Source organism: Saccopteryx leptura, chromosome 1 (assembly GCF_036850995.1).
Source record: "Saccopteryx leptura isolate mSacLep1 chromosome 1, mSacLep1_pri_phased_curated, whole genome shotgun sequence".
In the NCBI taxonomy this organism is placed as follows: domain Eukaryota; kingdom Metazoa; phylum Chordata; class Mammalia; order Chiroptera; family Emballonuridae; genus Saccopteryx; species Saccopteryx leptura.
In genome coordinates this window covers 48,308,409-48,316,889 of record NC_089503.1, presented here as the reverse complement: position 1 = coordinate 48,316,889, position 8,481 = coordinate 48,308,409, and the positions used below count along the sequence as shown (strand labels likewise).

General features: G+C 40.1%; 1 non-coding gene and 1 pseudogene across 1 annotated transcript; both read left to right on the top strand.

Moving 5' to 3' along the window:
- The first annotated feature begins 4,211 nt into the window (after positions 1-4,211).
- On the top strand, positions 4,212-5,470 carry LOC136388765 (keratin, type I cytoskeletal 18 pseudogene; annotated as a pseudogene).
- Positions 5,471-7,665: 2,195 nt separating this feature from the next.
- LOC136390304 (U6 spliceosomal RNA) lies at positions 7,666-7,771 on the top strand. Its single transcript, XR_010748720.1, has one exon. It is a non-coding gene; the product is annotated as a U6 spliceosomal RNA (small nuclear RNA).
- The last annotated feature ends 710 nt before the right edge of the window (positions 7,772-8,481 follow it).

The following is an 8,481-nucleotide window of genomic DNA, read 5'->3' as shown; positions in this document are numbered from 1 at the left end:
TTCTTATATAAAGAAGAAATTTGGACACACAGAAAGACAGCAAGGATGTCTTCACACATTGGAAAAACAATGTGAAGACACAACATGAAGGTAGACATCTACAAGCCAAGAAGAGATTAAATTCACTGACACCTTGATGTTGGACTCCCAGAACCCAGAACTGTGAGAATGACTAAAATTTAAAAGGTTGCTAAAACTATTTATATCATCAGAACTACTATTCATACATTTCTGGTGGATTGTTAATGGTATAACACTTTGGAAAAATAAGTATCTGGGGTTTTTTTAAAATAATTTTGTTTAATTATTTTAAAAAATGTTTTAATTGAGATATAATTGACATTATATTAGTATACAACATAATTACTTGATATTTTCATATATTGTGAAATGATCACCACAATAAGTCTATATAACATGTCACCACACATAGTTATAATTTTTTCTTGTGATGAGAACTTTTAAAACCTACTTTTTAGCAACTTAATTTTTTTAACATATATGTCTTTTTTTAAGATTTTATTTATTCATTTTAGCAAGGAGAGAGAGAAAGAGAAAGAGAAAGAAAAGAGGGGGAAGATCAGGAAGCATCAACTCCCATATGTGCCTTGACCAGGCAAGCCCAGGATTTTGAACTGGCGACTTCAGTGTTCCAGGTCGACACTTTATCCACTGCGCCACCACAGGTTGGGCATTTTCTTAGCAACTTTAAAATATACGATATAGTCTTATTAACTGTAGTCACAACACTATATATTACATTCACTCATTTTCCCCCCTATCACCAATCTGTTCTCTGTATTTAAGAGTTTGGGGGCTTTGTTTGTTTGTTTGTTTTGGTTTCAACATATCTGTAAAATCATATGATATTTATCTTTTCATGCCTGACTTATTTCACTTAGCATAATGCCCTCAAGGTCCATTCATGTTGTCAGAATTGGCAAGATTTCCTTATTTTTTATGGCTGACTAATATTCCATTTTGTGTGTATGTATGTATATATATATATATATATAGTATTATATTGTATATATATGTATATGTGTATGTGTATATACATCACACACATACAGGGATGGACAAATGTAGGTTAATAGTTATTTGTATGGAACAATACATGTTGGTTATGATTACAACAATAGATTTATTAACTTAAAAGAACGTTACAATAGCATAGGAAATCTACTTTTGCCCACCCTTGTATTTAGATATACATATCGCATTTTCTTCATCCATAGATCAATACTTAGATAGTTTTGTCTTGGCTATTGTAAATAATGCAGCAGTAAACAAGGGAATGCATATATTTTTTTGAGTTAGTATTTTCTTTTCTTTCAGATAAATACACAGAAGTGGAACTACCTATGTCTTACTAAGTTTAGCATTTGCCTATCCTATGAGTCAACTGTTCTACTTCTAGGTATTCACTCAAGTAAAATGAAACCATGTGTCCACAAACAGACTTGTGCAAAAATCTTTACAGCAGCTTTATTCTTTATAGCCCTGAACTGGAACAAACCAAATCTATCAATAGATGAATGGATAAGCTGTGGTATATCTAATATAGAATACTACTCAGAAATTAAAAGGAATATATTATTGATACCCTCAAGAAAATGTATGCAACTCAAACTATCTATTTAGTACAAGCAATCAGACACAAGATAATACAAACTGTATGATTCCACTTATATAATATTTGAAACTGATAAAACTAAACTATGTTGATAGATATTAGAACATTGTGATCTCTGGGTTGGGGTAGGAGGTTTTCTGGAAAGGAGGAGGAAGAAAGTTCCTACAATGATGGAATTGTTTTCTATATGATTAGGCTTCTGTTGCATAGGTGTTTCAATTTATCAAAATCATTAAACTTTCCTCATAATGCATTTTACAGTAGTAAATTCTATCTCAAAAAAGGTATGAGTTAAAAAAAGAAAAAAATGCCCTGGCCGGTTGGCTCAGCGGTAGAGCGTCGGCCTGGCGTACGGAAGTCCCAGGTTCAATTCCCGGCCAGGGCACACAGGAGAGGCACCCATCTGCTTCTCCACCCCTCCCTCTCTCCTTCCTCTCTGTCTATCTCTTCCCCTCCTGCAGCCAAGGCTCCATTGGAGCAAAGGATGGCCCGGGTGCTGGGGATGGCTCCTTCACCTCTGCCCCAGGCGCTAGAGTGGCTCTGGTCGCGACAGAGCGACGCCCCGGAGGGGCAGAGCATCGCCCCCTGGTGGGCAGAGCGTCGCCCTTGGTGGGCATGCCGGGTGGATCCCGGTCAGGCGCATGCGCGAGTCTGTCTGACTGCCTCCCCGTTTCCAGCTTCAGAAAAATACAAAAAAAAAAAAAAAAAGAACGAATAAATATATCCAAAAGTTAATTATTAAAAAAATCAACAATAACATAATTGAGGAAATAAAGAAGGAAGCATATACATAAAATTAGAAATAACAAGGAGAAAATAACCATAAAAACAGCACTTTTTAAAAAATGATACAATTCTACTGTGTTAATTTCTGCAAATAAATTTGGGAAAGTAAATGAAATAGATAATTTTGTGTGTTTTTTAGTATATTTATTGATTTGAGGAAAGGAGAGAAAGAGAGAGACAGAGACAGAAACACCAATCTGTTTCTGTATGTGCTCTGACCAGGGACCAAACTGACAACTTCTGCATATCCAGATGATGTTCGAACCAACCAAGCTATCTGGCCAGGACGAAATGGATAATTTTATAGACAATACAACTTGTCAAAATCAACCCCGGAGGAGACAGAAAGTCTAAACATAAAATGCCACAGAAGATATAGAGGAAATTGAAAAATAGCGTTCCTACAAAATGCACCAGGTCCAGACTATTCTTAGGGCAATTTTATTGCTAAAAGTTATTTTATGAAGTGAATATAACATCAATCTCAACCTAAAGATGATTATATCAACAAAAGAAAAGCATAGGCCAATCACACTTGTAAATATCAATAAAAATATTAAATAAATAGCAAACCAACTCTAACAGCACATTAAAATATTCATCATAACCAAGTATAGTAGATTTAATATTCTAAAATCCATTACTATTAACCATTACATTAATAGCACTAAGAATTATTTAAGTAGGTATATAAAACACAAAGGAATCAACAGAACACTTTTACAAACAAGAAAATTAGTGAAGTTGATTATAAAACCAATATACAAAAATCAAGTCTTCATATACACAAACAAAAATCAATTTATATTTAAAGAGAAAATCCCCTTTGTGGAACAGAATTTGGCAATAGATAGCAAGATTATATATATATATGCAATACACTCTTGTCCTTTGACCCAGGAAGTCTCCTCTTAGACATCTGTCCTAGAGAACACAAAACATGAATACATGTTTCTGTAATAGCAACAACCCAAATGTCCATCAACAGGGAACTAGTTAAATAAACTATAATTACACTTAAATAGTGAAGTACCATGCAACTATAGAAAGGAATGCAGAATATCTCTATTACTATGCAATGATCTCCAGAATATTATGCTAAGGGGGGAAAAAGGTAGACTAAAGTATATATAATAAACTACCATATATCTTAGGGAATGTGTACAAATACATATATGCACACAGACAGACATAGGTACATAGGTAGGTATTCATGTATAGTTTTGCTTATGTAAAAAAGCTTGAAAAGATAAACATTTAAATAAAATTGTTGGCTAAATGGAAAGAAGAAAAAAGAGAGGTGAGTTGGGGAGAGAAGCTGAACTTCTCTGAATAATATCTTATTTTTTAGATTTTACTTTCGAACCATAAAAATGTCTTAGGTGATTGTAAATATGTAAATCAAAATGAAAAAGGCAATTCCTAAAGTCAAGGGCAAAGTAAAATAAATGAATTTAACTGTGCATTGAGCTGATAGCTTACTGATGCAGATATATTATTTTAAATGCTTTGAATATAGTAATTCAACTCTGTCTCTAATGATATATACCCAAGAACCGCAAGCAATAATAATATAATTTTGGTATTGTTTTTCTAATTACATATATATTAAGATAAAGCAAATAAGCAATTATGCTATTATTAAAAAGCAAGATTTTTAGCATAAGGGAAAAAGTTGAAAATAAAATAAAAAATATTAAGGAAAGCCCTATAATCCTAAATTTGAATGAAAACATCTGTATACATTGTTTGAGCCTGACTCGGCTTCTCACCTTCTTCCCTGAACAACATGAGTTTCAGCACCTGCTCCAGCTTCTGTACAAACTATGGGTCGACTTCATGCAGTCGCCCAGGCACCAGGCCCGGCCGGCCAGCAGTGCAGCCAATGTCTGTGCAGGTGCTGGAGGCTCGGGCTCCTGAATCTCTGTGTCCTACTCCACAAGCATGCAGGGGTCTGGGGGCCTGAGAGCCTGGCTGTGGGGATAGCCAGAGTCTGGCAAGCACAGGGGGCACCCAGATTGAGAAGGAGATTATGTCTGGCCTCCTGCCTAGTGAGGGTGAGGGGCATGGAGCTGATAATCAGAGACTGGAGAGCAAAATCCAGGAACACCTGCAGAAGAATGAACCCCAGGTCAGAGACTGGCGGTATTATTTCAAAACCATCGAGGACCTGAGGACTCAGATTTTTGCAGGTTTTGTGAACAATGTGCACATCATTCTGCGGATTGACAGTGCCCATCTTGCTGATGATGACTTCAGAGTCAAGTATGAGACAGAGCTGGCCATGCTCCATCTGTGGAGAATGACTCAATGAGCTCCAAAAGGTCACTGATGACACCAGTATCACGGGGCTGCAGCTGGAGACAGAGATCGAGGCTCTTAAGGAGGAGTTGTTCTTCATGAAGAAGAACCACAAGGAGGAAGTAAATGGCCTACAAACTAAATTGCCAACTCTGGGTTGACCATGAAATTGTATGCCCCCAAATCTCAGGACCTCAACAAGATCATGGTGGACTTCCAGGCCCAGTATGACAAGCCGGCTCTGAAGAACCAAGAGGATCTAGTGGTCCCAGCAGATTGAGGAGAGCCCCACAGTGGTCACCTCACAGACCACTAAGATAGCAGCTGCTGAGAGACACTCAAGGAGCTGAAATATATGATACGGTCCTTGGAGACTGACCTGGACTCCATGAGAAATCTGAAGACCAGTTTGGAGAACAGCCTGAAGGAGGTGCAGACGCACTTTGCCATGCAGGTGGAGCAGCTCAATGGGATCCCGCTGCACCTGGAGTCAGACCTGGCCCAGACCCAGGCAGAGGGGCAGCGCCAGACCCAGAAGGAATACAGGCACTGTGGAATATCGAGGTCAAACTGGAGGCTGAGATCTCCACCTACCGCCACCTGCTGGAAGTAGAGGAGGACTTCGATCTTATTAATGCCCTGGACAACAGCAACTCCATACATTCCACCCAAAAGATCACTACCTGCAGGATTTTGTATGGCAAAGTGGTTTCTGAGGTTAATGACACCAAAGTTCTGAGGTATTAAAGCCAGCAGAAGTGGGGCACCCCTTGTGGGGGGACAAGCCAATAAAAAGTTTAGAGATCGCTTGACCAGGCGGTGGCGCAGTGGATAGAGCATCAGACTGGGATGCAGAGGACCCAGGTTCGAGACCCCGAGGTCGCCAGTTTTAGTGCGGGTTCATCTGGTTTGAGCAAAGCTCACCAGCTTGGACCCAAGGTCACTGACTCGGGCAAGGGATTACTCAGTCTGCTGAAGGCCTGCAGTCAAGGCACATATGAGAAAGCAATCAATGAACAACTAAGGTGTCGCAACAAAAAACTGATGATTGATGCTTCTCATCTCTCTCCATTCCTGTCTGTCTGTCCCTATCTATCTCTCTCTTTGACTCTGTAAAAAAAATTTTAAAAATAAAAAAATGAAAAGTTTAGAAATCATTGACAAAGAAAAAAAGAGAAGAAAGAAAGAGAAAGAAAGGAAGAGAGAAAGAAAGAAGCTATTAGTATAAACTCATAATATGTATTTTCTTTAAGAAATATTTCTGGCCCTGGCCGGTTGGCTCAGCGGTAGAGCGTCAGCCTGGAGTGCGGGGGACCCGGGTTCAATTCCCGGCCAGGGCACATAGGAGAAGGGCCCATTTGCTTCTCCACCCCCACCCCCTCCTTCCTCTCTGTCTCTCTCTTCCCCTCCCTCAGCCAAGGCTCCATTGGAGCAAAGATGGCCTGGGCGCTGGGGATGGCTCCTTGGCCTCTGCCCCAGGCACTAGAGTGGCTCTGGTCACGGCAGAGCGATGCCCCGGAGGGGCAGAGCATCGCCCCCTGGTGGGCAGAGCGTTACCCCTGGTGGGCGTGCCAGGTGGATCCCGGTCGGGCGCATGTGGGAGTCTGTCTTACTGTCTCTCCCCGTTTCCAGCTTCAGAAAAATACAAAAAAAAAAAAAAAGAAATATTTCTATTTCCAAGCTTGAATATCTTTCCTTTCCGGAAATCAAGGAACCTATCAACAACTACTGGGGTCATAATCCTATCAGAACTTGAGAAGCAACTCAGGACGGAGGCTCCCACGGGCCAGAGACAGGAATATCTGAGCATCAGAGAACAATAACTGCAATGGATTGAAGCACATAGACTGTGTTTAAATTGATGAGTTCCTAATGATGCCATAAAACAAAAACATCTCATTGGTCATTTCTGGCAGATGTTAGGGACCCAACCTGCTATTCTGAGTGCTGGAAAATATAGGGAAATAACCAAGCATTTAACTTGTTTTTCTTGATTAAACTATAGCATGAGGTAATCAAATAGTTGACAAGGACACAATCTCTACAGAAATAGCCCATGTAATAAATGAGAGGAGAATGCTAGAATTAGAATGCCATCATTTTGCAAACGCATAAATGAAATAGTGAATCTGGACAATGGTTAATCAATGGCTGTTATATCACAAAAAGAGACAACAAGTCAATGTGTGGCTCAGCTGATAGAAACACAGGAGAATACCTACAATGTATATCTACAAATAAATGAACAAATCCGAATCAGACAAAGTCATGAGGTCTCGTTGCCACTTTATAGGAAATGCAGGGGACAAAGAGCAAGGGAACCACAGGATGCAGTCCTATCTAGAAAATAGGAAATCACCTGGTCTCTTCAACAAGTGAATGGCAAGGGGATAAAAAGAAAGCTGAGGAATCTATCAACTGAAGAGACTTAAGAGAAATATCAACCACTTGTCGTATGTCAATCTTATTTAGACTCAACTGAAAAAACAACAACAATCAGAAACAATATGGAAATTTGAATACTGACTGCTAAACTCATTAACTGCTGATAACTCCCCAAAATGTACCTTTTCTTTTTATGTCTTTAGGCAGCCTCACTTTTGCTGGGGCTGGATTAGCCGTTGAACAAAGGATCCACTCAGTGTGGCATGGCAACAGAACTCTCCATCTGGAGAAGCTGCCAAGCCCTGATGCTGGTCATGGGGAGCCCAGGCCACCTTCCCAAGTCAAAACAGCTTTTCCTAAAAGCTGGTCTAAGGCATTCTGCCAACCCACAATCAGGCGGCGGGCACCCTGCTGGCTTGTCCAGTAACACATTTTGGACAATCAGGTAGCTTAATCACCTCTCCTGCCAAGAAGTACCCTCTGACCGGCCCTGTCCATGGGTTTCTACACACACATACACACACACAGAATAACTAGTGTCCTAAGAATAGGCACTAGTGCTTGCTTCAGCAGCACATATCCTAAAAATAGAATGACACAAAGAAGATTAGCATGGCCCCAGGCAAAGATAACATGAAAATTCATAAAGTATTCCATATTTAAAACTAAAAAAAATAGAATAAGCATCATCTACCTACCTATCACCTTCTGTGTCCAGCATTGCATTCTCACCTCACAATGACTCTGAGAGGAGGTATTTTTATCCCAGTTTACAGATAAGGAAATGGAGGCAAAAGTTTTAAGTAATGTAACGAAAGCTACACAGTTTGTACATGGCAGAGCTGGGATTTAAATCCAGGTCTATCTGCTCACAAAGCATGTTTATTTAACCACTATGCTGAATTGCCTTCTTTAACAGCAAGGTGGCTATTCAATCAATGTTCACTGGGAGATACATGTGTCTAACTAAGAAATTTGGGCATCCTGCCCATGTCTCTCCTTCCACATCTTCACTATGGCCCAGTGTTGGGCATCCCCTCTGCCCCGTGTAGTGGAGGGGCTGCAGGATGCACTCCTCTGGGCCCGGAGGTATATAAACACACCTGGAAGGAGGCTGCTGTGAGCAAACCAAACTTCCCCCAAAGAATGGACAGGATGAGGTGTCTATAAATAATCATAAGAGTGTGAAGAGATTCTCTCTCCTGGGGCTCCCTTTGCAAAAGTTGATGGTAATTGATGAGGCTACAGGGACATGTCAATCCTTCTACTCTTAGAACCAGGTGTGGTTATTTACAGAAATGTCACTTTCCAGCCCTCTCCCCCCATCTCTGCCAGAGGCTTAGAGATCAGCAAATAACAATTTACTGCTGCCC